Below are 8101 nucleotides of genomic sequence, written 5' to 3'. Positions count from 1 at the left end.
AGGCTGTATATTGTCACCCTGCTTATTTAACTTATATGCAGAGTACATCATGAGAAATGCTGGGCTGGATGAAGCACAAGCTGGAATCAAGATTACTGGGAGAAATATCAATAACCTCAGATATTGCAGATGACACCATACTTATGGCAGGAAGCGAAGAATTAAAGAGCCTCTTCATGAATGTGAAAGAGGAGAGTGAAAATGTTGGCTTAAAACTCAACATTCAGAAAACTAAGACCATAGCATCTGGCCACTACTGAGTTTTCCAAACTTGCTGACATATTGAGTGCAGTACTTTCACAGCATCATCTTTTAGGATTTGAAATAGCTCAACTGGAATTCCATCACCTCCACTAGCTATGTTTGTAGTGATGCTTCCTAGATGGGGAAACAATGGAAACATTGACAGACTTTATTTTGGGGGGCTCCAAAATTACTGCAGATGGTGACTGCAGGCATAAAATTAAGAGAAGCTTGCTCCTTGGAAGAAAAGCTATGACCAACCTAAACAGCATATTAAAAAGCAGAGATATTATTTTGCCAACAAAGGTCTGTCTCGTCAAGGCTATGGTTTTTCCAGTAGTCATGTATGGATGTAAGAGCTGGACTATAAAGAAAGCTGAGCACTGAAGAATTGATGCTTTTGAACTGTGGTGTTGGAGAAGCCTCTTGAGAGTCCCTTGGACTGCAAGGAGATCCAACCAGTCCATCCTAAAGAAAATCAGTCCTGAATATTCATTGGAAGGGCTGATACTGAAGCTGAAACTCCAACACTTTGACCACCTGATGCAAAGAACAGACTCATTAGAAAAGACCCTGATGCTGGGAAAGATTGAAGGCAGGAGGAAAAGGGGATGACAGAGGATGAGATGGTTGGATGGCATCACCGACTCAGTGGACATGAGTTTGAATAAACTTTGGGAGTTGGTGAAGGACAGGGAAGCCTGGCATGCTGCAGTCCATGGGGTCGCAAAGAGTGGGACACAACTGAGCGACTGAACTGAACTGAACTGAGATAATGGAGGACCTCAGGGATTTTAGGTATTGTCCAATAAGGAGAAGAAAGCTAAACTCTTGAATGTATTTGAGCCAGAAAAAATCTCATCTGTTTAGTATCAGAAAATTTCCCTGTCATTGAAATGAAAAAGTGAGGCTAGAAGTGGACTAGAGGCAAGATGGTGGCTAAGATGATGTGATCTTTAATTTTCCTGACTATCCCCCTACAACAAAAATAGAGATGACCCCTAAGATAGCAAAACAAACACACTACCAGAATGGAAGGCAGCAGAGGGAAGGCAGTTCTAAGAGATAGAAAACCTAGAGATTACTAATAAATACTCATCTTCACCAGGAGGGGATTTCATAAAGGTGTTGAGTTTGACAGACCTGTGAGGGGAGTTTTCAGACTCCAAATGCCAGCATAGTTAGCATGTGGCCAACTCTCCCTTGAGAGGAAGAGTCAAAGCGAAGAAAACTTTTCCCAAAGATTTCAAAAGAGAAGAGCTTTGAGTGGATTGTTGCTCACCCTAACATTATTGAGAGACAGGAAAATAGAATCTCAGGCCAGCAGAGGTTTGGGGAATTAACATTATGTGGGTCTAGAAGCCTGGTGTGAGAAGGAGGGAATGGATGGCCATGGGAGAAAAGTTTAGACCAAGGGGTCCATTCTTCCTTCCTTCCTGTCGAGGAAGTAAAACTCCTGTTAAAGCAAAAACAAAGAAAGAAACAAACAAACCAGTGCCAAGGACAGAAGCATGAGGACTCAGACTATGGGGACAAGATCACCTTATTAGAAGGCAGCAGTCAGAAATAGTCAAACCCAGACTCCAATCCACTGATTCTCTTCCCTAGGAGGCCATCTCATCCTTCTTTAAATCTGCAGGAATGACATAAATGAGAGGCTGAGTTTAGGCTTCTCTCCACTAAGGGCACATAAACGAAGAGCTGACACCTAGAAGGTAAATGAAAAGCACCCCGATAGTTAAGGAATGCAGCCACTAATCAAAGAAAAATAATAAACTAAATTATTCATACTAGATGAGATAGATTTTAAAAATTGAAGAGTATAATATATACAAAGAGGGACAAATAATATAATAACATGAAGTGAATACAGTAATTTTTTTAAGATCAAGTAAAAATACCAGGTAGGAAAAATATAGCGGTTTAATTCAGAACTCGAAGAGATTAAAAAACAGAATGGATACAAACAAAATTGAACAAGTGAACAAAAGATAAGGTTGAGCAACTATCTCACAAGGCATTAGGAAGAAATGAAGTGAGGAAAAATAAGTTAGAAAAGGTAAGAATAATGGAAGCAAAAGTGAGGATTTTAACAGGAGTTCTGGAAGGAAAGAAAAAAGTAAATAGAATGAGATGTGGTAGGTTGTGGGCTTCCCCACTGGCTCAGCAGAAAAGAATCTGACTATAATGCAAGAGACGCAGGAGATGTGGGTTCGGTCCCTGGATTGTGAAGATCTCCTGGAGGAGGGCATGGCAACCCACTCCAGTATTCTTGCCTGGAGAATCCCATGGACAGAGGAGCCTGGCGGGCTGCAGCCCAAGGGGTTGCAGAGTTAGACACGACTGAAGTGACTGCGCGCACATGCACACAGGGTAGGTTGTAACACTGTGGCCCGCATTGAACCACGCCTCCCACAATGTAGAATTAGTTTCCTCTCACATGGATGCTGAGCTTGATCATGGGCTTTACTTTGACAAATTGGATATCAGTAAAGCAAGTAGAGATGTAAGAACCTGGGCGAGAGCACATGTGATCATGTGACTTACCCTGATTTACTTTGACTAATTTACATCAGTACACTTGAAGGAAGCAGAGACTTAAGAAGTGCTTGTGCACACTGCCCAGACTGTGTGAGGAAGCTTAGCTGAGCCTCCTTAAGGATGAAAGACCCCATGATGAGAGAAGCCTAGTCAGCCTAGCTGACCAGAGGAGCCTTGTCCACTGGATCCCCTTCAGCTGAAGGCAGACACAGGCGTATGACCCATAAAACCAATAGAAGCATCTAGACAACTCAGAACCTTAAGAAATCGTTGTTGTTCCTTTAAGCCATTATGTTTGGGGGATAATTTATTATGCAACAATGGATAATTTGTATAGGAAGTATAAGTAAATAGTGATTGAAAATTCCCAGGGTGAAAGATTTTAGACTGAAATAAAAAATAATTCAGACTGAAAGGCTAGTAGAGTGCCAAAAGGATAAGGAAAAAAAAATTATCATCTAAGAATTATAGTGGGATGTAATAACTTCAAATTCCAAAAGGCAATTCTAAGAGCATGTAGCAAGAGAATATATATCTTACAAAATAACCTGATTTCACTTGAAATAATGCTATTTGCGGCAACATGGATGACCTAGAGATTTAGATATTAAGTGAAGTCAGTCAGTCAGAGAAAGACAGATATCATATGTTATCACTTATCTATGGATTCTAAAAAAAAAAAAAAAAAAAGATACAAATGAACTTATTTACAAAACAGAAATAGACTCACAGACATAGAAAACAAACATGCTTATCAAAGGGGGAAGAGGTGAGAGGGATAAATTAGGAGTTTGGGATTAACAGATACACATTACTATATATAAAATAGATAACCAATAAGGTTCTACTGTATGAGACAGGAAACTATATTAAAGATCTTATAATAACCCACAATGGAAAAGAATCTGAAAAAGAATAAATACATATATGTGTCTCTGTATATAACTGAATCACTTTGCTATATACCAAAAACCAACACAACATTGTAAATCAATTATCCTTCAATAAAAATAATTAAAAAAAGCTATAACAATAAATACATGGATACACTGAAAAAAGAAACCTCAGTGAAGGTAGACTGAGAACAGGGAGATCAGTTGTAATCTCGGGTGATTGCAAGAGAGCAGGCAAAGAATGATGAGGGTTGGCAATATCCTGGTGAAACAGCAGTGGGAACAGTATAGCAGGGTGGCTATGAGGTATATGTTGTAAACACGGCAGGAGGAATTTCTGACTGGATGGATGGATTTGGGGGTCAAGGAGAAGAATGAGTTTTGGTGGGAATAGAGGCTGGCCAGATGGATCAGGGATCAACTGTGTAGATCCTTTATGAGTTAATCTAGGCTTAAGTGTAGGGGCAGCAGAAAGGATGATGAATCATAATAGAAGGAGACCAGTCAGGCTAATTGGAGAAGCACCCATTAAACTATTAGGATAGTCAGGTGGAGGGACTGAACTAAGATGGTGGGGACTGGAAGGGGAAGGGAGAACCAAAGACAGGAGATATTTAAAATGTTGAATCTGAATGTATTGGTAGTTAGTTGAAAGTGGATGGTGAGGGAGGGGAGGGGTTTAAGGAAACTGAGTTTTCTAGTTTTGTTAGGAGGTAAGTGGCAGCAGTGTTAACCAAGACAGGAAACTCAAGAGGCACTGTTTTCACTAGAAATATCTAATTTTGAATCAGTAAGTATGTATGCTTCCAACTACACATGTCTAGTGGGTAATTAGAAACGTAGGCCTGGAACTTAGAGAGAGGTTAGGGCCAAGGATATAGACTTGAGAATCACTAGAGTTTAGGGATGTAATTAAAGCCATGGATATGCCTAAAATTTCACAGAAAGTGAATATAGAAAGCAAATGTCAGGAGGTTGAGTTCTGCGAGCGTCTGTGGTCCAAAGACAGAAGTTAGTTCTGCCTTTGAGAGGCGCAGGGAATGCTGGGAACAGTGAGAGCCACATTTGGCGACTGTCAGATCACATCTGCTTTCTGTGGCGTGGTTTCCTCACTGACTGACAATCAGAACACAAAAATATATGCAACACATCAAATAGACAAATCCACTCTGCGCGGATCTGCCTAAATATTTAGACACAGCCAGGAAGCGACAGAAATTATTAAGAAATTGAAATTCCAATCACTAAAGGTGATCAGTCAAACAGAAAACATCTCTCATTCCATCCCGACTCTCATCAGACCAGTGGCTGATTTGTCACATGGAGAATGGGGAAAGGACAGTTCAGCAAACATGGAAGGCTCTCTATTCAACTAATACCTCATCCCTTAATTTTTCTTTTGGTGAATTTTCTTCTTAAGACATCTCAACATGAGAGGGTAGCCTGAGAAAGTGAACATAGGTAGAGTTAAAAGGATGTTAAATTTGGCATCAGAAGGTTGAGTTCAAGTTCCAGCTCCACTGGTGTGACCCAGCCTCCCTGCACCTTATCAGGAAAAGAAGAATATTAATTCCTGACATATCTATTTTATAGGGCACATGATAGTCAAGAGCTAATGTAAGCCAATTTTTTAAATGCATTCTTCTGGGTTCCAGGCTTCCTGAGTGATCCCTCAGAAGCTATGGCTTTAAAAGGGGGATGGGGCAGTTGAAAGGGAGGAATTATCCTCAGGTAGAGAGCTCTAGTCTCTCAAGGTCTGGCTGCACCAGAGCAGCTCCACTTTTACCTGCTTTATATTATGAGATGCTAGAGGAGATTTTGTTTGATACTATATATCTGCTGCTAAAAACATCCTTGAAACTCACTCATACCTATGATATATGACAGGTCACACATAAACATGAACTATTATCACTAGAGAGTACATTCACTGCCCTGGATAAATGTTGGATGATAATGAACATGTATCTGAAATTAGCTTTTCAGTTTATCTGTGCTTTGCAATTCTGGTATCCTCTCTTGAACTTCATTATCAGATAATTAAGAATTCACTGTGTGTGAATTTTTATCACAATAATTATAACTTGGCTCCTCCTACTACCCTGAATTACATCTCCTATAAGACCCCTGACTTACTTATCTTGATTACATCTGTGGACTTTTGAGCAGCCAGGCAAGGACTGCTACCATCTTCTATGTCCCTGGTTTAATCACAATCCTCCATCCTGCAGCCCAGGAATTGTTGGGAAGAGGCAGTGTGTCAGCCTTTCTCAGCTGCAGACACCACTAAGGAGAGAAAACTCCCCCCCACAGCTCAGAGCTCCTGTAGGAGAGCTCAATTTTCCCCCAAGATCTGGCACATCATTGCACACCATTAGACAAGGCTCTATCACAAAGGAGGGTATCAGGGATGAGAAGCAGAGCTTAGGTTTTCTGCAGGCAGATCATTAATGACTTCCCTCTGGTGTGTCTTAATAGAATTCCCAGGAGCTCAGGATCTGAATGGTCTGTAGTGCTGATCTGCTGGGAAAAGGAAAATGGGTTAACAAAGGAAAATTTTCAGAACTGCCCTGGTTTTCAAAAGACAGGTATAAATCCTGATTGGGTATAGTGACCCTGGAAGCCAGAGGTAGTTAATTATTATTCATGGATAAGAATATTGTTACCCACAAGTCCCCTCCTTTTCAGCAATAACATCCAAGAAATGCCAGTCAGAAATAAAGGGACCATTTAATTTAAGAAAGCTCTTAAATTCTTAATTATCTTAGCCTCTGAAGACTGCAGGCCTTTCAATCAACACCTCTCTAGGCAGTAGCTTTTGTACCAAACTTTTTCCAAAATCTGCTTCCACCTTCTCGGGGATGTGTCACATAGCATCTTGTCTCTCTCCAAGTGTTGCTTCCTCTAATGGTACCTGGACATCCAGTCAAGACACTAGAAGGAAGGATTGCAGAAAGATGAGCACTGAAGAACTGATGCTTTTGAACTGTGGTATTGGAGAAGACTTTTGAGAGTTCCTTGGACTACAAGGAGATCAAACCAGTCAATCCTAAAGGAAATCAGTCCTGAATATTCATTGGAAGGAAAGATGCTGAAGCTGAAACTCCAATACTTTGGCCACCTGATGCGAAGAAATGACTCATTGAAAAAGATCCTGATGCTGTGGGAAAGATAGAAGGCAGGAGGAGAAGGGGACAACAGAGGATGAGATGGTTGGATGGCATCACCAACTTAATGGACATGAATTTGAGCAAGCTCTGGGAGTTGGTGATGGACAGGGAAGCCTGACGTGCTACAGTCCATGGGGTTGCAAAGAGTCAGACACGACTGAGCGACTTAACTGAGCTGAGAGAAAGGGCAGGATTGGAATAGTGTTTCCTACTGTTGTGTTTAAGGCCTACGTGACCTCTGCCATGGTAGGAAAATGAGAAAAATTTGGAATCTCTAAATGGGAAGCAGGGAGATCTTACGTGGACTGAAGGGAAATCCAGAATTCTTCATTATAGGAAAGAGACACAGAGCCCTGTTGGGCCCTAGGAGAGCCACAGAATGCCAGCTCCATCAGCTTGTATCATAGAGGTGAGAACAATGTTAACTGAATTCTGGGACCAAAGAATATGGTCCACACTGTCAGAACTCATTTGGGAACTTGCAGGCCTTTACCAGGAACTGCTGATTGCTTCCTCAGATAGCTTAAGAATTGCCACTTTCTAACACCATACACAAAAATAAACTCAAAATGGATTAAAGATCTAAATGTAAGACCAGAAACTATAAAACTCCTAGAGGAGAACATAGGCAAAACACTCTCCGACATAAATCACAGCAAGATCCTCTATGACCCACCTCCCAGAATATTGGAAATAAAAGCAAAAATAAACAAATGGGACCTAATGAAACTTAAAAGCTTTTGCACTACAAAGGAAACTATAAGTAAGGTGAAAAGACAGCCCTCAGATTGGGAGAAAATAATAGCAAATGAAGAAACAGACAAAGGATTAATCTCAAAAATATACAAGCAACTCCTGAAGCTCAATTCCAGAAAAATAAATGACCCAAACAAAAAATGGGCCAAAGAACTAAACAGACATTTCTCCAAGGAAGACATACAGATGGCTAACAAACACGATTGAAAAGAATGCTTCAACATCAACTCATTATTAGAGAAATGCAAATCAAAACCACAATGAGGTACCATTACACACCAGTCAGGATGGCTGCTATCCAAAAGTCTACAAGCAATAAATGCTGGAGAGGGTGTGGAGAAAAGGGAACCCTCTTACACTGTTGGTGGGAATGCAAACTAGTACAGTCACTATGGAAAACAGTGATTTCTTAAAAAACTGGAAAATAGAACTGCCATATGACCCAGCAATCCCACTTCTGGGCATACACACTGAGGAAACCAGATCTGAAAGAGACAC

The sequence above is a fragment of the Cervus canadensis genome, chromosome 2, assembly GCF_019320065.1.
Source record: "Cervus canadensis isolate Bull #8, Minnesota chromosome 2, ASM1932006v1, whole genome shotgun sequence".
Classification (NCBI taxonomy): Eukaryota; Metazoa; Chordata; class Mammalia; order Artiodactyla; family Cervidae; genus Cervus; species Cervus canadensis.
Note: the sequence above shows the minus strand (reverse complement) of the source record.